The sequence below is a fragment of the Protopterus annectens genome, chromosome 1.part0 (assembly GCF_019279795.1).
Source record: "Protopterus annectens isolate FY-2018-M chromosome 1.part0, PAN1.0, whole genome shotgun sequence".
Classification (NCBI taxonomy): domain Eukaryota; kingdom Metazoa; phylum Chordata; order Ceratodontiformes; family Protopteridae; genus Protopterus; species Protopterus annectens.
This window is the reverse complement of record NC_056725.1, coordinates 363,738,491-363,765,365: the sequence shown is the minus strand read 5'-3', so window position 1 is coordinate 363,765,365 and position 26,875 is coordinate 363,738,491.

The window sequence follows — 26,875 nt, the reverse complement described above, 5'->3', positions numbered from 1 at the left end:
CTTTATGTAGACGACATTCTGCTGGCAGCCCCCACCCAGCAAGAATGCAAGGAGGACACGATAGCTTTATTACAATTTTTAGCTACTCAAGGTCACAAAGTAAACAAAGACAAGTTACAGCTTTGGTGGAAACAAGTTAAGTACTTGGGATATGCAATATCCAAAGAAGGTAGAATATTAGATGAAGACAGAAAAACAGCGATTTTACAAGCACCTAGACCAACTACCAAGAAGGAAATGATGTCCTTCCTGGGAACTACTAATTTTGTCGGAGTTGGATATCGAACTATGCTTTGGAATCTGCTCCACTGGCTGATTTAATATTTAAGAAGCCGATGGCAGCACAAGATTTATTACAATGGACACCTGAAGCAGAAGCAGCTTTCTGTAAGCTGAAACAATTGATAGCATCATCTTTAGTTTTAGGATTACCAAACTATAACAAGCAGTTTATTCAAATTGTAGATTATAAGCAAGGTTATATGACATCAGTATTGACACAGCAACATGGGGACAAACAATGCCCCATAGCTCACTATTCATCACAGTTAGACCCAGTGGCGTGATCCCTGCCCCACTGTGTACAAGCAGTAGTTGCAGCTGCAATAGCAGTGCAGGCTTCAGCCTCAGTAGTGTTATTCCACCCTCTCACATTGAGAGTGCCTCATGCAGTCACAATTATTTTACTGCAAGAAAAAGTAGCATATCTTTCTCCAGCTAGGCATCTTTCCTGTATGACCATACTGTTGAGCCAACCTCATATGACAATTGAATGATGTACAACTTTGAATCCGTCAACTTTGCTTCCAACCCCTGCAGATGGCAAACCACACTGCTGCCTGCAGGAGATTGAGCAAAAGACATTACCAAGACAAGACCTTATGGATGTTCCCTTGGATGATGCCGAGGTGACATGCTATGTGGACGGCTCGTGCAGGAGGGGTCCTACAGGACAGAACCTAGTGGGGTATGCAGTCATTTCTGATACTGAAACCTTAGAAGCAAGATCTTTACCACACAACTTATCTGCACAAGCAGAAGAATTGATTGCCTTAACAAGAGCATGTACCTTAGCAAAAGGTAAGAAAGTGAACATTTATACTGACAGTCAGTATGCTTTTTCTACTGTACATGTTTTTGTGCAGCAGTGGAAAAATAGAGGAATGATAACATCTACTGGTAAACCAATTAATCATGCACAACTTATTTTAGACTTGTTAGATTCAATTCAGTTACCTAAAAAAGTAGCTATTTGCAAATGCGTAGCTCGTACAAAGCAACAGGATAGAATTTCAAAAGGTAATGCACGGACTGATACAGCTGCAAAGCAGGCAGCCTCGGCCACAGAAACTTTTCTTTTGAGTGAGGAATTATAACCCTCAGAGACTTTAGATTTAGAAATGTTAAAAACAATGCAGACACTTACTACAAATATTGAGAAACAAAAGTGGATAAAGCGAGGAGCAATCCTCGAAAAGGGACTGCACATCTCCAAGGAAAAGAAACAGATTTTTCCATCTAATTTGTTTAGATATGCAGTGTTGTTGAACCATGGGCAGAGCCATGTCTCAACAGGGGGGATGGTACAGTTAGTGAATCGAGTGTTTACAACCTATGGGTTTACAAACTATACAAAAAATTTTTGTGCAGCATGCCATGTTTGTAACAAGCATCATGCACGAGGGGCATTGAAGCCTAAGCGAGGGAATTTTCCTACACCACCATGTCCGTTCCATACTATCTGTATGGATTTCATAGAATTGAATGAATGTGGGAATAAGAAATATTGCCTTGTTATTATAGACATGTTTTCCAAATGGGTAGAAGCGTTTCCAACTAAGAATCCAGATGCAGCTACTGTTGCAAAGGTCCTCGTTAAAGAAATTATACCCAGATTTGGTATACCGGAAAAGATTTATAGTGATAACGGGACACATTTCGTGAACCAAACAATCCAACAACTCAGTCGTTATTTTGGAATATCGTTAAAGAACCACTGTGCGTACCACCCTCAATCTGCAGGGCTAGTAGAGAGGCACAATGGGGTACTGAAAAATAAACTTAGGAAATTGATAGAAGAGGCACAGAAAAATTGGGTGCACTGTTTGCCTTTAGCACTGTTGAGCATGAGAACTGTTCCAAATGTAAAGGGATTAACCCCTTTTGAAACTTTGTTTGGGAGGGCATATTATACACCTCAGTGGAAACCTCTCATGTCTACAGAGCAGGAGGCTGACAGTTCACTTGCAGGATATATGAGGCAATTTTTGAATAACAAACTTTTGCAGTTAAATTCTGTTTCAGATAAAGAGCAACTGAAATCAGAAGCACCAGAAGCCCCAGGCACTTGGGTCTGGGTGAAGAGTACGAAACGGAAGAATTGGAGCTCTCTGAAGTGGGAAGGTCCATACCAGGTACTGCTGTCAACACCCACTGCAGTCAAAATCACGGAGCGAGCTTCCTGGATTCATTTGATGCACTGTAAACTGGTTAAAAACTTTGAACTGGACAAAAACTTTGTTACTGTTGCACAACAAGAACGAAATGGCCAGATACAGAGTGAGTAGAGACACTGAGCAACTTCAAAAAACTTGTATGATTGTTTTTATTGCAATATTGATCACACTGTTCTTTTTGCTGTGGCCATACTTTTTTCCTGCCACAAAGGTTGAACTGATTAGATGTAATGAACCAAACATAGACTGGCATCCGAACTTTAACACTTATCAGGCAATTACACATGTATACGCCAAGACTTTCAATGTTTCAAACTGCTGGGTCTGTACGGCCATACCAACAGCATACGGGGATTTGTTAATGACTGCTATCCCCCTAGGGGTCAATGAGACCTGGGAAAATCTGTTTTTTGACACAGTTGCTATTAAAGCACAAGATAAGGTAGCACTGTATTTGCCTGTGACACAAAAAGGAATTGTATGTTTTTATAAAAATGACTCCATCCAAGTTGGATGGAGTAAATGCAATGTTACAGTACAGTATAAATGTTATAGAAAACCAAACGATTTAAGCGGAACTTGTAGTACAGATTATGACTCATTTTTGAAATCTATGCATAAAACTCTTGATCAGGTACAGAATAATCCTGTACTTTTCAAACAGTTGTCAGTGACAGATAGGAAAATGTTTCATGCAGGGCAGTCATTTCATAACAAAGTAATGACAAAGGTAGAGGACTGTTATTTTGTATGTGGTAAAAAGGCATATAAATGGTTACCTAAGAATTAGTCTGGCAGTTGTTTTTTGGGATACCTGGTTCCGGCCATCCGACACACTGCAGTTTTGCCTCAGGGGAGTATTCGAAATACTCGAGACGTAACCAAGAAGACTGTTAAGAAACCTGAGAATCCAGTGGGATGAATCAAAGTGGGGTGGAAAGACCATCGTAATGTGGGAACCAAACTTGTGCACATGGACTTGAGCGATGCTGTTATATCCTGGGCAGGTATATCACCCATGTATGGTGGAGACAAATCAATATGGGAGCTGTGAAAACTGTCCAAACTTCTCAAAATAATGAGTAATGCAACTTTTTCTGCCCTTGAACTGATAACTGATGAACTGAATGCCATGAGAACTGTAGTGCTTCAAAACCGAATGGCTCTTGACTTCACCCTAGCAGCGAGAGGCGGAACTTCTGCTTTAATCAAAGAAGAGTGCTGTGCATTCATTCCTGACCATCAGTATGAGATCAACGACCATCTCGAGGTGGTTCAGCAAGTGTCAGCCATGACCAAACCAGGCCCAAACCCTCTGACAGAGTTTTTCCAGAATGCCTTCGGGGAGTGGGGCTCCATCTTTATGAATATATTGATTGCTATTGGGGTAGGTTTACTCCTAATAGGAGTTTGTATTTGTTGCAGAATCCCCTGCATGAAGAAATTAATTAAAGAATTCATAGATCTATCCGTATCTGAGAATATGTATCAAAGTACTGAATTTGAAGAGCTGCTAGAATGCGAGACACTTTCATAAAAGTTTAAACTGAATGACTTTCTTAACTGCAAATCCTAAATGGAAGAGGTTTTGAAAAGAAGCAAGCTGTTTATCCTTTTTTGAAAATAGAATAAAAAGTATTAACAGGAGGGAGATGTTAGAAAAATATGTATTAATGTGTGTATGCTTAATGCCAAATTAATAATCAAGTGTTTTTAATATGCTTTTCATTCTATTTTTCATGCACTGTGATTTATATAAATTGAGTTTCATATGAGACTGAAAATATGCTTTTCTAAAACTGCAGCATGCTTACTGAAACTTGCAAGTTGCCCTCTGACCTAGTAACTGCTAGCACAGCAATATTCTTGTTTATGCCTTGTGGAAATGTACTTGAGAAGCAGGTGTTTATCTGCTAGGTCAGAAGCATATGAATGAACAATATAAATGTAATGATTTTAGACAAGCAGCTTTGTTCAGAGGATGGGAACCTCTGCAGCTGCAGTAATTTAGAGATAAGGTAGACAAAGGATTATTAGAGAAATGAACTGCTAGCATTGTGCTTGATTTAGCTATAGTATCTTGAATGTAACATAACAAGTATCCAACTGAAAGTAACCAAGGCCATGTTGTTTTCCTCAGGAAGTTTCACACAAAAATTGTTTAAATCAGCAGAAAATCATGGGAAAGATGGTCAGCAGATGATGATGAAAAGGTGGTAATCTGTTATGTCAGCATGGTAGGACAGGATTAATTTGATAACCTATAAAAATGAATGCATTTCCTGTTTCTGGTTAGACAAACTCTGTATTAGCACGTTTTTGTCTCCTTGCTGCAAGATTAAAGTGCCTTAACCTGAACCTACCGTGTTTTGATCATTTTTAAAGTATATTTTTCCTTTGACAGTAGGCATACTCACTGTGTCCAAAATATAGGCAGTGGATTTGTGAGCAACAACTTCAGTGTCATACTGACCCTTTGCAACCCCAGCATGTGCCTGTTTATCACCACCAACATCATCAAAGGCTACCGATACTCTGACATCAGGTGGCAGGAATTGCACAGTGCCACTGTCAGGATTACCTATTATAGTAAGCAATAAACTCAAGAAACAGAAAAACAGAGACTAAAACTGATCACATATTTTCTTAATATGACAGGTATGTTAAAACACAAATATTAATTTCATATAGACCTGAATCTACTTTATAGACAGTAATGCCATTTACCAAATATGTGATTACCATGTGCAGGTGCACTGGCAGCCTACAATCCAGATATGTGTGTATGTGAGGAATAGAAAGGAATGGAAAGGAAAGAAGACTATTTAAGTATCACAATGCAAATGGAATAAGAGGAAGAGAACAGTTCCCTTCAAAAGTGCAAATTAAAATTCTTTTCATGCAAAACGTAGGTAACAGTTGCACTCCACCCAGCAAAACACCCTCGTATAATTCTCAATGATTGTGTCATCTAACTCACAGTTATAATTGGATCTATGTATATATCAGACATTTAATATATGCACATATAAAGATAAAACAATGAGGCTTGCATTTTACATGCCCGGAAAGTCTACTTTTGGCACTCTGGTCTGTCATCCACATCTGCACCAATGTCAGGGATTTTGTGGGAATCCTAGGCTGAGCTATCTAGATCTCTAACAGTGGACTGGAATGCCTCCATTTTAGTTAATGGTGCTCATTAGCAGGACCACCCCCCCTTAGTCATCAGTTCCTGGGCAATTGCAGTTGCCCTTTGGTGGGTAGAGGTTATAATGTCAGTTGCCTGGTGTCTTATCTGAGAATAAGTTCTGTCATGCCCTCCATCAACATTAATATCATTGACCACCTACTGCCATATCCTGACTTGGGTATATTTGTTATCTTTACCTCTCCCTTTGTGGTGACATGCTGACCTTATTATCACTGTATGGTGACTTGCAGGCTACTGATTTTTTCTTGGGTGCCTTGTATCTGTATGAGAAGAAACAGAAAACAGATGCACATATATGTATACATACACACACATAGACACACACACACACACACACACACACATATATATATATATATATATATATATATATATATATATATATACACATATGAGTTTAGTATCATTTTGTTAAAGTCACAACATATTGTTTCATTGACTCAAATGGTTGAAGTTGTGAATGTCATTTTTACCATATATTGAAAATGGTAAAAATGACATTTGACATTCAAAACAGTTTGAATGTTGTTTTGCAATCGATGTTCAAGTTAACTGTGAATTTGCAAGCCCCAATCACTTCCTTTCTTTCAGTTTTATGCACTCAGAAGGTTGTGGTTTGATGTTTTCACCAGTTGCCCATGTGATTACATGATTCTGGAATCTGTGTAAGTGTTGTTCAACAAAATGATAGTAAATCATACACACACACACACACATATATATATATATATATATATATATATATATATATATATATATATATATATATATATGTAAAATACATAGGCAGGATGGCTATGAACTCAGTTATGTGAATGCATGCATCCACCGTGCACACATCAATTTAAAAGTTAATGCTCCCTATGACAAACACAAGTTAGGACAGTTCTATCAATATCAACAACAATCTATAACAATTCTGAATTGCAGATAATACAGGTTCAACTGTGTAATACATCACAGCATTAACAATAACATTTAAAATGTAACATTAGAACTTTTAGACAAAACTATTATAAGTGCCTTCTCCACTGTTGTGGAAGGCAGAAATCCACAAACATAGCATATTTTTCTTTCTTTTAGCACAATTAAACATGACAGAACTTCCTAGAAAGTTATAATATACACATCTGCAATAACTGTGTAAACATCAGTTAAATCCAAACTACAATAATACATCATGTAGCATTCTGTAGCATACTTTTTTTGTAATGCAGACATGGCTATGCAAAAAGAAATGGATAAAGAAAAAAGTAAAATAAATGTGTTTCAGCGGTCAGTGCAATTCACCTTTTAATGTTAAAATAAAAGCATTAAGTATGAAATAGTAACAAACCTTGAAATTACAGCAATGTAAAAAATAGATAATTCTCCAAACATTATTTTTATTTAACACAGTCAAGCTCTTTGGATCCAAAAATTCTCACCAGTATAATACAATGGCATTAGCTAAATGACTACCATTATATAGTGCAGAGTCAGCCCTGTGAGCACTGTTAATATGTAAATGAAGTGTTAAATCATTAGTATTCCTGAATTCCACAATCTGCATTAAATACACGTAAGATAAACATGGTTTAAGGACCTGCATGATTACATGCACATGCCCTAGAAATACAAGGACAAGAACACGCATGAGAAGACTTACCTGCTGATTGCTTGCAGGTGTCTGTGATTTCTCTGACAGCAGAAGTAATCAGTGTTTCACATTCTCCCCTCTTTGATGTACACCTAGTGGGGGTGTGACTTACCAAAATGTCTGAAAGTACATTGACTGATTTAGGAGAACAACATTCCTAACATTCAATTGTTGGCTTTGATGACTACAGTTACGGCTCCTTAGTAAGAAGAAATGTTGTTCATATTCAAGGTAGTACATCAAGCACTGACACAGACAACATATGCAATAAAAAGAGATAGAATTGCTCTTAAAAAGCAGAGATAAGTGCATAAGGCAACATTAAGAAAGAGAGGAATACATGTGCAGTGTTTGCAATCTTTGATTAATATTATGTAATGCATTGGGGTTGTCTGTGAACTTCTCCATAGTACTGATGGTAACTTTCTTTGTGTCACAAGGTGTTAAGTGCAGTGAGCTTAAAGAAAAAGGACAGCTGATGCATGGTTTCAATCCACTTAACAGATAATTTTACAGAGGGTCATCTAAACACATATTTAATCACATTTTATGGTACTAATGCATTGTTGTTTAAAAAACAACTGTTGTGACTATTGCTAACAACATGAGCTTTTGTTTCTCCACTTTCGCATTATTTGTCATTAACTACAGGTCTGATAATGTGATCCACAAAGTACATTTCTGATGTTGCAATGACAATTGAGAAGGATGAAGGCATCAATTGAATGCACTTCTTGTTCTAGTCATTGCTGTATATACCCATTGATTGCATGTGATTTACTGTCAGCTTTTCTCTATAATATATTTTTTTCTAATGCCTTTTCCATTTGTTCTCCACTCAGCAAGCACAGAAAATGTTCACTACCTAAGGGAAAAAGTGAAAAAAATAATTTTAGTCTACCTTGTCCATCCATCCAAAGTTCTGAGGATGAGGACTAGATTCTCACTGTTCTCATGCTGGACATGGGTACACATTCAAGGTGCCCTACCTATCCCCAATCATGGTGTCACCCAACCCTTTGTCTCTATCTGTCTTGTACGTCCTGTATGCACATACTTTCTAACCTACCATTCCTACCTGAACCTCTCATTCCTAAAGCACATTCCACAACATTTTTCTCTATATGCCCTAGCACCTGTCCCCCCACAAAAAAATGTATATATATATATATATATATATATATATATATATATATATATATATATATATATATATATATACCACATACATAGCTCTCCAATTTGCCTATATGTCATAGGCTTGCATAACTGTACTTGCACTTTTATCTACAATATGTAAACAGATATGTAGGAGGTTTGAATACAACAGTGCTTGATTTATACAAGTGTGTGCAACTGTAAATGAATTCAGGTTTGGTTTATAAACATTTGCATTGGCAACTCATACAAGCCCAAATGGCTTTAAAAGTCATTTTACTAGACACAGCTAATTGGCAAAACACTGCTTATGCCATCCTTTGATTTAGTCTAATTGGTCATACAACATTATACTGCTGTTGCTACTCATCACTCCAAAGTCATGCAATTGTGTGTAAAATTGTACATTTATGTTTGGAGAAAGTAGATAGCTATGGTTCTCTCCCACAACCCTCTTACAAATTCCTGTATTCTTTCCCCTGTATCCTACACTGCGCTTCTCAACCCCATTTTCAAAACTAGCTATCCACCCCCTTTTCACTTGTTTAGTCTGGCCAAAAATAGATTCATGTACAACACTTCATGTTATGTCCACAGTATTTGCATGGAGGTTGGCATAGTGCAGCAGTGCTGAGTCACAGTGAACTCTGTTCGACTTCTTATTTCAAAAACTGAATATTTCAAATTAGCCTGGAGTGGTCCAGTTACTTTCATGCAAATGTGCTTAAATCTACTGGTCTATGGTAGTGGAGAGTAAAGGCAGACTAAATGCAGTACTATGATACAGTTAATGGAACAGTTCATAGGCTGCTGGGTGTAATAAAGTTGGAGCTCCTATGTGGCATATTGCTGTTTGTAGCCTGTTCTTTTTTCATAGTGTCATGAGTTTGATTACAGCTATAGGCCAACATATTAATTTATGGCATTTCATATTATGATCAAATATTTAATTGCAGATGTCTTAATTTCTCTCCATATTCATTTCATTAACATATTATTTGAATTATGCAGCAAGTCATCATATGCCAACACATTGCAGCCCCAACAGGAAGATTTATTAAGCCAACCTTTCCTACTTATGTCTTCATGCTTATTACACTTTCCTACCCCTTATTTGTATCTGTAGCAAGCACTTTATTGTATAGAGCATGACAGATTAATGATGTTCCTACATGTCCCACAAAACATATTGTTGCTATTCCTCTCTGCATCTGTCTCTATCTTTCTCTCTTCACTCCTTTTGCTTCATTTAGTTGTCACTAGGCTTCAATTGTGTTATGTAAATGTTATAAAGTAGTAGCTCCTTTGTGACATGATGAGCTAATGCTCACATGTATAAAAAGATTTTTGACTAATTTCAAGGGTACATATCCAGTCACCAGCTAAAAGCTACTGGCTAGATATTGTTATGAGCCACCATTAGCCTTCTTATGTCATAAACTACGTTGTCCCTGCCTCCATCTGACTTTGCTGATGTATCTTCTGTCTTCTGTATCATTATTCTTCCACCTCTGAATTTGCACAGTGTTTGGTGCTGGGCAGCAAGTTCCACTAAGGCTAAATGAAAGTACACAGTTTATGCAATAGCTTGTGATTTTATTACCTTCATCCACATTACTCTGTTGTGCTTTGCACCACTGTGGTAAGCTGTGTTTATTCTCTTTAAAGTACTTTTCAGCAAGTTGAAGAATTGGATGTAAAGATAGCAGTGGTCAGTAGTGTCTGTCTGTGTCTTTCGGCTTTTCCAGTTAGGGGTCGCCACAGCGGAACTCCAGTCCGCTAATGATTGGCAGTAGAGTTTTACGTGCTGGCTTGCCAGGCCTAACGCACAACCTTCAACGAAGGAATGCCCGTTCACGCATGTCGCCACACAGAAGACGCTCTAACTGAGAATCAAACGGGCAACGTCTAACTGTGAGGCAACAACGATACCGCAGCGCAGTGGTCAGTAGTGTAATGAAGATAAATGCATGCATTGTAAAACAAATGCACCAGCAAAAGCTGAAAAATCACAAACCAAAATCCCAAAAGCCTGCTCCGAGAGCAATGAAGGTAGTCCTCCCACACAAAACAGGTGATAGTCTGCCAGAACAAATCCAATGTACAAAAATTCGATTTATTTAACTCCAACAAGTACCACGACAGCACGAACAACAGTTACAATGGACTTAGCGCTTTCGTCTCCCTTCGGAGACTTCTTCAGAGACAATTAAAGTTTGACAAATACATCTCTTATATACTAAACCAATAGTGGGCTGGCATAAAACAATGATTGATTAATTAGTTGATTTAACCATTCTAGAAAAAGGTGTATACACCAATTTTATAAGAAAACAACAAATTAATCGTGGTGATATACCAAAAAATTGTTGTTTAAAAACATATAAATAGTAATAAATAGTAATAATAATATTAAAACATAATATAGTTATTTTTAAAAAATATAATGTTTTGTTTGAATACTTGTATGTTATTTGTATTCTGACAATTAATATCCAAAGTCACACAATTCAGCTAGTACAATACTGGGTTTGTGACTAACCATTTTATCTAGTGATACATATGGAAATACCAGTTAAATACATAATTATAAATGAGTATGAATATTCATATAAAAATAAATATGAGTATAAAGATAAATGTAGAAAATATATAAAAAAATGTAATATATGTAAATACAAGTGTGAATACATACATATATTTCCCACCCTTTTTCACTTGTTTTAAAACACTTGATATATACATATACTGGTGACATATGTAAGAAAATAGATATAGATTATATAATGATTAATATAGAAATGATAATATAAATTTACTATATACATATATTGTTTCATGTGTTTATATACTAGAAAAACTTAGATATCACTATTTTATCTTTTAATAGTTTTCTTGGGGTCAGCAGCAAAGATTTTTAAAACTGGAGTAATAGATATATGGTCATTAAGACCTTTCCCCCCACATGTGTCCAACCGCAGTTGCCACATCATTTCCTTATATTCAAGTTTTGTTTCCCAATCTCCTCCTCTATCCAGGTGTTTAACTTCTTCTAACACCCAGAATTTAAAATTTGCTTCTTTGTAGTTCAACACATGTCTATATAAAGCATTGTTTTCATTTTGTTTATTAATATCTCTAATATGTTCGTATATTCTTGACCTCAAGTGTCTCTCCATTTTTCCAATATAATATTTCCAACATACTTTACAAAAAGCCAAATAAACAACTCCTTGGGTATAACAACTACTATAGCCCTTAGCTTTCAAGGTAGTCCCTAAACTGGGCAATACTATTTCCTTTTGTTCTGCAACAAAAGAGCACTGGGCATATCTTCCACATTTGAACGTTCCATGTTTTCTACTCGTACCTAGAATATTATATATTTTTTGTTGTTCAAGGATATTCTTAACATTTCTGTTCCTCCTATAACTGTATTTTATGTTCTCCTGAAAGATGTTTGTTGTACCATACATTTCCCTAAACATCCCCCAAGTTTCATTTATACATTTCCTTAACCACCCCATTCCTTTATGAAAAGTCAACATAAGATAGGGTGAACCATCCAATTTATTCATGTTTTTAATGTTCTCTGGCTTGTTTAAATAACCATTATTTGTTTTAAAATTAATATTAGGTTCATCACAATTGTGTGACTTTGGATATTAATTGTCAGAATACAAATAACATACAAGTATTCAAAGAAAACATATTTTTTAAAAATAACTATATTATGTTTTAATATTATTATTACTATTTATTACTATTTATATGTTTTTAAACAACTATTTTTTGGTATATCACCACGATTAATTTGTTGTTTTCTTATAAAATTGGTGTATACACCTTTTTCTAGAATGGTTAAATCAACTAATTAATCAATCATTGTTTTATGCCAGCCCACTATTGGTTTAGTATATAAGAGATATATTTGTCAAACTTTAATTGTCTCTGAAGAAGTCTCTGAAGGGAGATGAAAACGCTAAGTCCATTGTAACTGTTGTTCGTGCTGTCATGGTACTTGTTGGAGTTAAATAAATTGATTTTTTGTACATTGGATTTGTTCCGGCAGACTATCACCTGTTTTGTGTGGGAGGACTACCTTCATTGCTCTCGGAGCAGGCTTTTGGGATTTTGGTAAATGCATGCATTCATGTTTACTGAAATCTACTGTCAGCTGTTAAGTGTCAGAAGGATGACTTGCTACATGATGAGCTTATATAATTCTCAGGTATAAATGCTTTTCTTGGAATTCTCTAAAGGTTTGAATCCAGATGGATGAAAAATATTTCAGAATGTTTTATCTGACTGTTGTGCCCAGAACTTTAATTAACACATCATTATCCTTCTGCTATATTAACATGTCTGCTCCCTATTTTGAATTCTGCCTTGTACAGATTTTTGCACGAAAGTTGGCACAGATCAACATAGAGTATCACTAATTCCCATTCTAAGATCAACACTTCAAGATATGACTATGCATGCATTTACAATCTGCCATCAATAGCGGAATTCAGCTTGGCAGTGCTGTGGTGAAAGAATAATATAAAAAATAGACAATCAAATAATATATGTTTTAGGTTGTACGATGTTTGCATGCCTCTATTATTTTTGTCAAATGATCTTGATTTCAGACTGATGTTGACTCAATTCTGATTGGCATCCTATAATGTGAAACACTTCAATGTCCCTCACAGTAATGTAATGTAAGGACATTATCTCCATTTTAGTATAGAAGTGTGTAATTTCATGTGATAATCATAGTGATGTTACATCATCTTGTGCACACATATGCATTTGTTGCACAACTTGTGATGCACAGAACTATCTGTTCCAAAGAGTGGATTTAAAAATTTCAAATGTCCTATTTCAAATTGATAATGACAATCTTCTCCAGTGACACTTGCATCTAATACAGGGTTGTCTGAATTGCATGGCTAGATTGGTAGAAGGCTCAAGGCCCAACATGGGAAACTTGTGTGTGTATGTGTTGTGCGAGTGTGTGTAACCATTGCTGCTGTATCCACTTCCCATGAGAATTTTAGTACAGAAGTGTGTAATTACATGTGCTATCTCCCTCCCCCAATACAAAGTCTATATTAGAATCCTGCTGAGCATGGAGCCATCTTTAAATTTCTAGTCTCCCACCAGGACACAAGTGCTCTTCAACAATTACATTCTGCTTGCCGGTAAGCCATTAGATCTCAGGAATTTGTTTTAAAAGTGTTCAGATTTGTAAAGTAATACTTACTTTTTTCTCTTGTCTTGGGTGGCTCTGCCCCGCTCTGTTCACCCTCGCTAATGCTTGGGCTCTATCCACTCCCCTGCCCTGTCCCCTATTCCCTCCCACCCCCACGACCTCTACATTTATAGTAATCACAGCCACACCCACAGCTCGCCCTCACATCACCTCCACCAATCACAGCTCCTCAAGTCATATCACATTATACCACACCAACTTGCTCCACACAAAACACTCCCAATCACTCTCACTCCCACTAGGCATTTTTTACATCACACACACTACTTCCCCATCCACATATAGTGCAACCCTATAATTCCTATTCAGACTCTCCACCTAGAAACAACTTAAACTTTATAACCATGACTATCACACAACTAAGTCTAGTCTGTCTTCTCATAATTCTTTACAGCACTACAAGTTATCACTCTAGCAATATCCCTAAACTTAGTAGCACAACACTGCATTATGCACTCTCGTATACAGACACAACACATTATAATAATATCTGCCCACAGTTATTCAAGAACTACATAACGGACCAATTCAGAACTAAACACTTAAGCTGTCATTCCTACTCCAAAAAAAACACAATGCTTTCTCACACTCCTCACCAAACTCCAACATCTGTATAACCATTTTAACTCTAGGCTCACCATAAGTGGGGATATCCACCCCAACCCAGGCCCAAATCCATCCTGTCCAACACAAACTGCTCCAACACAAATGTCAGAACATAACACCCCCACTTTCTTCATCTCTGGGCAAATCAACAACAGCAGCAAAACCAATCATCTTTTAATGCTAAATATTAATATTAGAAGTATCAAAAATAAAATATCTGAACTCCAGGCCACAATAGGACACTACTCCCCAGACATAGTTGCTTTAACAGAAACCTGGCTAAATAAAAACATAGGTAACTCAGAAGTTCTCCCTACCGGCTACAATATCATTAGACAAGACCGACCACTTCGTAAAGGGGGTGGAACTGCCTTACTGCACAAGTCCAACTTAACTGTCCATCAATTACCAAACTCCTACCCCTCCCCCAATAATTGGGACATACTTATCTCACTACTTCAACTACACCCTAAAAAGGTCATCACCACAATTGTGATCTATATTCCACCTGGCAATACACCTGCTAGCCTTGAAGACTTCTTATCCTGGTGTTCTTCCACATACTCACAAGAAACCCTTATTATAGGGGATTTCAACCTAGATTGGTTCACCTGTATATCAGAACCACCAAGTAATGTGAAGAAAAAACAGGGTAGGACCACCACGAAATAAAACATATAACAAAGTTTATTGCATATAACAAATAACCGCTTTCACGTGCTACCAAGGCACACTTCTTCAGATTTCATTAAACAACTCAAGCTTCCTACTATATATACTCCACCCTAACTTAATTAAATGGAATTAATCACACCTTACAGCATTGGTAAACACCCATCAGGTAATCACTGTTTCATCACTTCAATACAAGTCTCAGCTTCATTAAATAAAGCTAATTAAAACCATTTAAAAAGTATATATATGTATAAATGTCTAGCTATTCATAGGTTCATAGGTTCATAGGTTCATACTAGGCTATCTGCCCTAGGGCATTTATAAGCCTAGCCAGAATGTGTTTGGCTTTCGCCACCCATTTTAAAATTATTTTGCTATGCCCTTTTTCAAGGTTAGTATACTGTGCCTCTGTCTAACAGTGACACAGAAGTGATACCCGGGGTAAACCTACGATCTCCCGTCCACTCATCAAGATTCCTCTTGAAGAGAGTCAATGAGGGACTCTGCCTAACCTGGACTGGGATTTTATTCCAGAGTGAAGGGAGCCTCTGGGTTATGAATCTGTCCCTCCAGCATGTCCTATTTATTTCAGTGCTGAGGTTCAAGTCTCTTGAGCGCGTAGCTCGATGGGATTTGTATTTTCTGAGGTGCAGCATGTCCATTAATTCCGGGTTGGACATGGCTTTATACGTCAGGCACAGATCGCCTCTGAACAGGCGGTATGCCACTGAGTAGAGCTGGAGTTTCTTTAACCGGGCAGCATATGGCATCTGTTTGAGCCCTTTGATCCTCTTGGTGAGGTACTTTTGGGGTCTTTCCAGTTGCTGCAGGTGTCTGGTAAGGTACATCCCAAAAGGGCATTGTACTCAATTATGGGCCTGATGAGGGATGAGTAAAGAGGCACAATGACCTCCCCTGATCTAGATGTGAATCCCTTCATGATTAGGTGGGCTATATAAAATGTTTTTCTAACCACTTTGGCCATGTGGTTGTCAAATGAGAGATTGCTATCAACTTGGGTCCCCAGGTCCCTAATTACTTCTTCTGTACTTAATGGATTACCACCTATGTGGTAATTTGTGGGCACTTTGTTTTTGCCAAAGGGGATGACTATACACTTTTTGGCATTTAGCTTGAGGCCATGGCTCTGGCACCAGTTGTCTGTTTCTATGAGGCCCTTTTGGAGGATGCTTGTGTTGGCTGGAGAGTCGATTATGGCTCCCAGTTTGCAGTCATCTGTGAACTTGGTCAGCCACAGTCCTTCCGTGTTGGCCTGTACCTCTGAGAAATATATGCCGAACAAGAGAGGTCCCAGGACTGAGCCTTGTGGGACACCACTTGTAACTGGTTTGGAGTCTGACATGGCTCCAGCAATTCTAACCATGTGGGTTCTGTCCTTGAGCCAGTTTGCAATCCATCTAGTGACATAGGGGTTTATATTTAAGCTGGTGAGCTTATCTATAATGCCCGAGTGGGGTATTGTATCGAAGGCTTTTGCGAGGTCCAGGTAGGCTGTGTGGACCACCTTCCCCTCGTCAATGGCCTTGGTGACTGTTTCAAAGAAATCAACCAGGTTTAAGAGGCAGGATCTGCCCTTAACAAAGCCAAACTGGGTAGGATCCAGTGTCTGTAGGTCCCCAATATCTTTATTTATGAGGTCCATGATGATCCTTTCCATAGCTTTGCAGACCAAGCTAGTCAGGCTTATGGGGCGATAGTTTCCAGGATCCGTTGAGGCACCGCCTTTATGGAGAGGGACCACTGTTGCTGTACGCCACTCTTTGGGCACATATCCTGTAGTAAGGCTGAGATTGAACAGTAGTTTTATGTTTGGGTTTAGCTCTTTTGGAGTTCATGTAGGACGCAGCCCGGGACACCGTCTGGTCCCATTGATGCTGTGTTTTTTGCTTTGGAAAGGGCAGCTCTTACCTGAGCATCTGAGATGTCAGGGTGGCAGCACTCTGCTGGGATAGATATTTGCCCTTTTGGTGTGGAGGAAGTTTGCGCTGAACCTGTCAGCTAGGATGTTGGCAATGTCTGTGGGTTCGGTGTATTTTTTGTCATTTAGGACTAATTCTGAGCATATCTGGGAATTACCACCCAGGTTCCTAACATAACTAAAGAAAGCCTTGTGATTATCCTTAGTGTCCTGTGCAATTTTTCTCTCGAAGCTGGCCTTAGACAATTTTATGAGTGCCCGTAGTTTTTTGCTAATACTGATCAGTGATGCCTTCCCTTTTTGGGATTTTGCTCTATCATTTAGTAGCTTCTTTCTTCTATTGTATAGTTTGTTTATGGCTGGGGTCCATCAGACAGGACGTCTGACTTTGGAGGATTGGGTCTTGGTTTTATTTGGGATCGCATGATCCTTGCATTCCTGAAGGTGTTCATAGAATGCATTTAAAAAGGATTCTGCGGTCTGGGCTGTATTTTCCACAGGCCCGGGGTCTTTGAAGGATTCCACCTCGGTTTTGAGGAGTGTGAAATTTGCTTTAGAGAAGTTTTTCACTGTGGTTTTCTAGGCAGGGGGTGGGGTCGGGATGTGAATATCCAGTGAGATTAGTTTATGGTCTGATCTTACCAGTGAGGGATACACTTCTGGTCTGGAGCACAGAGTCCCCATGTTGGTGATGATCAGGTCCAGTATGTTTTCCCCTCTTGTGGGAGTGGTAACAAGTTGTTCCATAGCATTTGAGTTTAAAAATTCTAGGAAGGTTTGGGCTAGGGTGTTGGAGCTAGAGTAATGCTCCCAGTCTATGTTTGGGTAGTTGAAGTCACCCAATATAATGGTGTTTGGAGAGACCTTCATATTTTCCAGTGTTCTCAGGAAGGCCAAGTGGGGTTCCTGGGTTTGGGAGGGTGGTCTGTAGCAGGCTATAAACTGGAAGGCAGTTTTACCCACTGTTAGTTGCACATGGATAGTCTCTGATGCTTCGTGCTTTGCCACCAACCTGGAGGTGTGGGTATCTTTGATGAATATCGATACTCCCCCTCCTTTTGTGGTTCATTCCAAGTTTTGGGGCCGAAAAGCATGGTATGAGGTATAACCTGGTAGTGCTGGGGTGCTCTCGGGAGCCCTGAACCAGGTTTCTGTTACTGCACAGATATCGATATTCTCCATGCTAAGAAGAGTTTCGAGTGCATGCATCTTGAGGTTTAGACTTCTGGCGTTGAGTAGCATTACTCTTAGTTTCTTATCCCTTGTGATACCTATGGAGGTGGGTTTGTCTTTTGAGCCTTGCCTAAAAAAGGCACTATGGGGGGTAGCAAGAGCCTTTGCCAGTATCCAAAAGCCCAGGGGTTGCAGGTGCAAGCTGTCCCTAGCGAAGCATCGTGGCTTGTCGAGCATATCATCCCAAGCTGACAGGCATTGGATCCCCTTTGAATGACACCAGTACTTAAGCCAATTGTTGAAATTGATCATCTTGTCTTCATATTGTGGCATCATTCTTGGTGAGGGTAAGATGCTACTCAAGGTCAGGGTCATACCGGCCTGGACTACATGCTCAGAGAGCTCCTCTATGCCTCTTTTCATGTAGTCCAGGGAGGTACATCTCAGGTCATTCACACCAGCATGGACAATGACTGAGTCATATTTGTACTTGCCTTGGAGTGACCTGTGTGCTTGTGTTATGTGGCAGATCCTAGCGCCCTACAGGCTGCTCACCGTGACCCTCTCCTTGTTCAGCCTGGTGAGCGGGACGTCAGTGTGCCTGACGATAGAGTCACCTATTACAAGTGTATCAGGTGTGTTGTTTAGTCTTAAGGGCTGTGACTGTTCGGCACACTGGCTTTGTGAGATATGTGTTGCACGTGTTTTGTTTTGGGGTAGCGGTTGCTTGGGTGTCTGCTTTGGAGGTCTCTGCTGCTTAGGCAGATCTTTATTTAGAGCCTCCGAGTATGTTTTTGTGTGATTATGTGTTTGGTTTGCTGTCGTGGTAGGTCTATGTGAGACTAGAATTGTAGTGAGTGTGGTTTCCTTCTCCTCCTGACTGGTTATGCCAGTACTGAGTTGAGAGAGCTTAGCCTCCAGTTTGGCTATATGGTTGCATCTCTCACATGTGTTGGAATTTGTTGGGAGGAGGAGAGGGTTGTCTGTGTACATGAGGCAGTTGTAACATTGCCTCAAGATTCCCAGATTCACCAGCTGGACCGGAGAGGAGATTGACAACTGACCTTTTGACATGCTAGAATACTATTGGGAATTCCTTTATAACTGAAAACAAGGGCCAGTGGGGAGTGAGGGTGTAGTGCTTTTAATTTTTAGTGTTGGCTATTTCTAATAAAACCTTTTTACATTTAAATTTAAAATAACCACCAAGTAATCTAATAAATATCCATGGCTACCAGCAGCTAGTCCAAATTCCAACTAGATGTGATAAAAAATCTAAAAGGGAATCCATCCTTGACTGGGTCCTAACTAACAACCCCACATTGTACCCTTACACAGGCAGTCTCCCAGATACCTTAAGTGACCACAACATAATATACTTTATACGTAGTAGAACAAGCATATGCAAAACCACTAACTATATATCCACTAGAAACACAAAAAAAATTCTCTCCTGAGGTCCTCAACACTTTACTCTGTAACTGTGGCTGGACCCCCCTAAAAACCCTCCCACTTGACCAGGCTGTAGCATATTTCAACAAAACATTTCTACAACACCTTGACACTGTCGCTCCATTGTGCAAAATCAAGGTTAGAACCTCTACAAACCCCTGCCTCAGTAAAGAAACCAAACACACCCTGAAGTCCAGAGACACTGCCTGGCTTTACTATAAAAAAACAAAGAAATACAAAGCCTAACTAAGTACCAAGAACTGCGCAACCGTGCAAAAAAATGCATTAGGCTGGATAAAAAAATCTTACTACACAACATTACAAACTAAATACCAACACAACCTGCAAAAATTTTGGAAAAATGTAAACCTGCTACTAAAATCCACCCAAAAAGCTACTCCCAAACCAACCACCCCTGACACTAAAGTTCCCATTGAAACACAATTCAACTCCCACTTTGTGAACTCAATTCTATCCTTAGTATCACAGGACAGTTCCTTCCTCACTATCCCCCCCAACACAAATAACACTAATACAAGCTTTACCCTCAAAACAGTTTCTACCACTTCAATCAAAAGCATGCTCTCCAAACTAAAAACCTCATCAACAGCAGCCGACCTACTCCCCAGCTATTTCTTGAAACTCACAGCAGATGCTATTGCTATCCCAGTCTCCACTCTCATAAACAGATCAATTGTTGAAAACTATGTGCCCAAACTCTGGAAAATATCCTATGTTACACCCATACATAAAGGCGGGACCTCCACTGAACTTAATAACTACAGATCCATTGCTTTACTCTCCCCCTGGCAAAATCCTAGAAAAATGCATCCATACCCAGATGCTAAAATACCTCCTAGATAGCAACATCCTGTCACCTACTCAGCATGGTTTCAGACCTGCCTATAGTACCACTACAGCCCTCCTCTGCTTCACAGACACAGTAAACCGTCTCAAAAATGAAGGCCTACAAGTGTCAACTCTTTTTTTTGGATATGTCCAAAGCATTTGACACAATCTCACACCAAATACTGCTAAACAAACTAAACCAATATCATCTATCAAATTCCACTCTTACCTGGTTCTAAAGCTACTTAACTGACAGGTACCAAGCTGTGAAATGGGAAAATTCTCTCTCTCTTCAGCTGCCCATAATTATAGGAGTCCCACAGGGTTCTATCTTAGGACCACTACTATTCACACTCTTCACAAATGACCTCCATACCTCCACACAGCATGCATCTATAATTCAGTATGCAGATGACACTACCTTAATCTGTGCTGCACAAAACATTCCCACCCTTCTGCAAACAACTCAACTAGCATTATCTGACATTGAAAACTACCTTACCAAAGCCCAGCTTATCCTCAATCCAAATAAAACTCAGCTTATGATTATAACCAGTTCTAACAAAAACACTAACAGTCAGTTCACTATCTACTCCACAAATGCTACTCCAATTGCTCCAGTGTCACAGGCTAAGCTATTGGGAATAACCATAGACTACCACCTAAAATTTGATAGCCATCTCAACTTAACTATTAAAAAAGTACATGCCAAACTGGGGTCAATCTACCGTAACAAACTATTTCTTACCAACAACACAAGATCAGCCATTGCTCACTCCCAACTTCTATCCACCCTACTCTATGCATCTCCCATTCTGACTAATCTCAACAAAACTGAACTAAGCAAAATGGAAGCCTGCTATAACAGAATTGCCCGCTTTGCTGCAAATTGTTCATATAGAACTCATCACTGTACTGCTTTGAGACAGCTCCACTGGCTTGAACTGCCCAACCTCCTAACCTACAATCAGCTCTGCCTCTGTCATTCTATCTATTTCCTCCCCAATAAGTGTCCTGCCTTCAAAAACCTAGTATAACATCACTCAGCCAAAAGGCCTGTTAGATCATCAAGCAAACTACTACTAGAAGTCACCAACAGCTCCAATAGCTTTGGAGATGCACTATATAGTAGTTCAGTGGCTACAAAATGGAACTCTGTCCCTACTAGCATTCAAAACACATCATCCAAAGCCTCCTTTAAAGACCTCATCAGGCAACATCTCGGGCAAAGTTGGCAGTGCCAGGATTGCTCCCCAGGCTAGTGAAAGTGGATAACGTATACATACAAAATGTAGAGCACTTGATAATAGTTTTCAATCTTACTCACAAACACTGGCTAATCTGCAATGTATGTACTGTACCTGTGTACTATGTATGTATTCTACCTATGTTCCAAATTCAGCTATACACCACAAATCTATTAATTACCTTTCTTTTTAAAATTAATATTTTTTTGTTTGTTCTCTCCACTGTAACTGTTTATGTGACACATACCACTGTAAAAACATGTCTCTTGTAATTTGTGTGTATACTGATCATGTCTAAATAATTAAATGTGTCTGTAATTTTTCTTTGTGGAGCTTTTCTCCCCGGGCCTCAGCTGAAAAAGGGACTTTTTGGCTCAGTCAGACACCCCTGGTTAACAAATGTAAAATAAAATAAAATAAAATAAAAATGTGACAGTCATAATGATGTTACAGTGTCCTGTGTACACATATGCATTTCTTGCACAGTCTGTGATTCTGTGCATTGCAGGTTGTTTATTGCTTGCACAGCCCACGATGCACAGTACTATTTGTGCCAAAAAATGGATTTTAAAAAAAGTTCAAATGTCCTATTTCACATTCTTAATGACAGTCTTTTCCTATGATTTTTGTGACTAATACAGTGCTCCCTAGATTGTATAATTACATAGGTAGAAGATTCAAAGCCCAACCTGGAAAATTTGTGTTTATAAGAGTTTTTTTAACACTTGATGCTATATCCACTCCCCCTGAGAAGAATATATTTAACTCTTCAGAGCTCCTTTATCCCTCTTTTTACTGAAACCTCCTCTATGAAACACACTGACAATGTCATCCTGACAAAAGTACATTCTTTTACCATAAGAATCAGAATTTTTTGTATAGCACTTGTGAATAATGCACTGCTTTCTAGATTGTGTAACTAGATAAGAAGGAGATTTGATGTCCAACATGGGAAATTTGTATGTTTGTATATGTGTGTGCAAGTGTGTAATGCTTGTTGCTGTATCCACTTCTTCTAAAATATGCCTTTAAATGTCTGCACAGCTCCCTTATCTGATTTTTTTTCTGAAAAACATAGATGAGGTCATCCTGACAAAAATGTACACTCTGTCCTTAAGAGTCAGACTTTTCCTGGGGCACTTACAACTAATACAGTGCTCTCTAGGGTGTGCAACTAGTTACAGATGAGGTTTGAGGCTCAACATCAGAAATGTTTGTGTGTCTAACACTTGTTGCTATACCACTTCTCCTGAAGAAAATACATTTAAATGTGCAAACAGTTCCCTTATCCCACTTTTTTTCTAAAATACATTGATGAGGTCATCCTGACAAAAGTGCGCTCTCTCCCCTTAAAAGTCAGTGTCTTCTGAGGTGCTTGAGATTGATACAATGCTTTCTACATTATGCAAGTAGATAGTAGGCGGGAGGATCAAGGCCCAACAAAGGAAGTGTGTGTGTGTGTGTGTGTGTGTGTGTGTGTGTGTGTGTGTGTGTGTGTGTGTGTGTGTGTGTAAAATGATTGCTGCTGTACACTTCCCCTGAAGAGAATGCATTAAAATATGCACACTGTTCCATTATAGCACATTTTACTAAAACATGCTGATGAGGTCATCCTCACAAAAGTGTGGTCTATCCCCTTAAGAGTCAAAATTCTCTTGTGTTTCTTGTAATTAATACAGTACTTTCTACATTGTTTAATTAGATAGATAGGTAGGAGATTCAGTGCTCACTAAGTGGAACTGTGTGTGTGTGTGTGTGTGTGTGTGTGTGTGTGTGTGTGTGTGTGTGTGTGTGTGTGTGTGTGTGTGTGTGTGTGTGTGTGTGTGTGTGTGTGTGTGTGGAGTGTTTACAGTTAAATATGTGCTCAATCAACTTCTACTCTGGATAAAAATTTTCTCTGCTAGATGACAGAGACATTTCCCTGGCAATGTACTGCTGATGTCATCCCTTCACAGATGCTGTATGCCTCTCTTGTACTCAGTATTCTCCTGTGGCAATGGCTAATGATAATGTGCTATAGATTGTGTAAGTGGATAGGTAGGCGGTTGAGTCCACTACTGCTTCAATAGTGTGACAGTGATTACTGACATATGTTGTTGGCCATCTCACAACCACCTTTATGTATACTTCTAATTATGAGATGGTTTACAGTGGTACACTGTTACACTAGCAAATCCTAGCATCCCCAGGGAAAATATATTTTTGCCACACAATGATTACATAATGTTACCACAGCTGCAGTATCTCACATTTGGAGAGCAAATTCTCCTGTGTTGCATGACTTTGATACAGTGCTTGTACATTGTATAACTATATACGTAGAATGTTTGAGAAAAGCTGTGAGTGTGTCTTTCACCCTCATTCTGTGTGTAGTACACTTCAAATATATATATATATATATATATATATATATATATATATATATATATATAAATGTGTAGCTGTACAGTGTTATTGCATACTTCAACCACTTTTTAGCATAAACATCCAGCTAATAAACAGTGGTGATGATATCATCCATTTAAATATGCACTGTTCCAGTTGTACTTCAACATGTTATTTGGTGCTTGTGATTCAGGCATTAATCTTTAGCATCTGATCATGTGTTAGTCAGTTCAAATGCACACATTACTGCTCAATGTAGTGTCATTCTAACTGTGACTGTACATGTTGCTAACACTGTTGTCAAACCTGTCTACTGGGCACATGTATAAATGTTTATGCTGTTACAAAAAGGTACAATAGTTTCACACATAACAATGCTTTTATTCAGAATAATGATAGCATGTGATTAGATTTTCCTTACATAACATACATAAGAAGTGTTATCCTCTTGCACAAGGGAATGAGGCAGCATATGGGTGTTGTTGAATCAGTACAGCAATGACAGGCACACATATCCTTTGCAGCAATAACAACTGTAGTGACAATTCTATCATGGTGCATTCATCCTGTATAATATCATGCATTTTCTGTTGTCAAATGCTCATGTGTTCAACATCCATATTCAGTGCCTGTTAGCACTGTGTGACACTATATTGTAATACATGAATGGCATCCACCAGTTATAATATGCCCATTTGCAAGTTGAGAGGCCTCCACCATCCCTTTTGTCTTAAACAGATTGCTTACAGCTCATACGTCTGATGTAATAATGTGGAGCATAGCTGAAGTGTCACAACTGTGGTAAGACTTCCAGTGATGAGCTTGTGGGTCATCCACATGTCATTAATCAGTAGCTTTACCTTGCTTGCAGTTCAATTACTGAAAAGGCAATATTATATGAATGTACTGATATTACATAAACTCCAGTGTATCTAGTTATTCTTATTCATTTTTATGTTGGATAATGATATATCATCCCAGGTTGTGATTGCATGGCAGTGAAATGGTTATTTGGGTCATGTCTTGCTGTTAGTGCTCCTATGGCATGTGCATTGAGAACTAGCTTGTATAGCACACCAAGACAGACAGACTGTGGTTCAGTTCTGAGAAAGTGTGTGTGTGTAATACACAATGGAAACCACTTCCTTGTCAAAGAATCTTTGATAGTGTAATGCTCACTATTGTTTGGACAGTAATATGTGTAGCTCCTTTCCAGAATTCTGACTAAAGCTGATTGTTTATCTCATACTTGTAGCTCCTGTCCTAATGTACACATTCAATTCAGTTATTTGTGACAACTTCCACTGCTATCTGATGTGGCACATGCAATCAATACAGACGTCTAGAGATTGTCTTGTGTAATAGGCAGCAGTTTGACTCTGGTAACATCTGTGTGTCAGACAACAGAGGCTTACTGAGAATATGAGTACACTTTACACATTTCCCTTTACATATTACTTAATTATGCAGTCTAAAACACTTAGGGCAGGATTCACGAAGGCTTGCACGGAGTGTAAGAGACGTGTAAGACTCCATGCAAGCCTCGCGATCCAGGAACAGCCCGAAACTCCGTGTAAGAGACCAGCTAAAATGTCTCTTACACGGACTGGGCGTGGATATGCTAAATACCTCACTTGCAGCCAAAAGGCATGCAAATGAGGTAGAGTAGCGATCCACAAAGCAGAAAGCAGCCCGTGTAAGAGCCGTTTTAGCTGCAGAAATGTACTCATTTGACAACTGAGTACGTTTCTGCAAAAATCACAATGGAGCCATGTCAGCTCCAAATAAAGGGTGCATATGTGTCAGGCACATGCCAATGGCCAAATATGTGGCCATTGGCAAGGTACCCCGATGCAAATATGAAAAATATATATATATTTTTTTCGGCGATCGCCGATGTTTAAACGCAGCGCAGCCCCGCGCAAACGGGTTGCGCTGCATAACACATAAAAATGAAGGTTATAAACCCACAAATGTGGGTTTTATGCAATACATGGATTTACAATACAGGGACCAGCAGACCAAAAACAACATGGCCACCGTTTAGTGGTTGCTAAGGGGGGAAGCTGAGTCTAAGAGATGTAACTAAGCATTAGTAGGCAATCTGATGTAAATGAGTGTTAGGATACTGAATTCCACTGTCACATAGCAAATGAGCACATTCTGAGTAGCATAAGAGATACGTAAGGGGGAGGAATAGAGTAGGAGATAGGTGACATCACAGGGGGGAATGGTAGAAAGAAATGCAGTTCATTGGAGGTCAGTGTTACATGACAGATGTCAAACACATATCATGGAAAGAGGAGTGCCACAAGATAAGCATGGGAAAGTCACGAAATGGGAGGTGTACACTGTTGCTTACACCAAAGTTTCTTGTTGGGCGTCCATGCGCACGTGTGCGCGCCATGAGGTGTGGGTAGGGCAGTGTGCACGCGTGTAAGGCAGACTGAGCATGTTGGAGCCTGCTGGCAGACTTGTAAGACTGTTTGCGCTAGTGTGCGTGCGTGTAAGGCAGACTGAGCATATGGGAGCCTGTTGGCAGACTTGTAAGACTGTTTGCACTGGTGTGCACGTGTTTTAACTCGAATAAGCAGATTCTGAACCATGTAAGCCTGTGTGCGCGTGTGTAAGCCACTGTGAGCGTGTTTCTGCTGGTATGCGCGTTTCTCCCCCCTGAGGAAACAGAAAGGAAAAAGGAAGCAACAGAATTAGTAGGAAGCTAGCAGGGAATACTGCTAGAGCTAGCAGGTGAAAACAATTAGAAGCAGCCATTTACACAGGCAGAATAGTAGCTCAGCCAAGCACTTAAAACTCTGCAAACA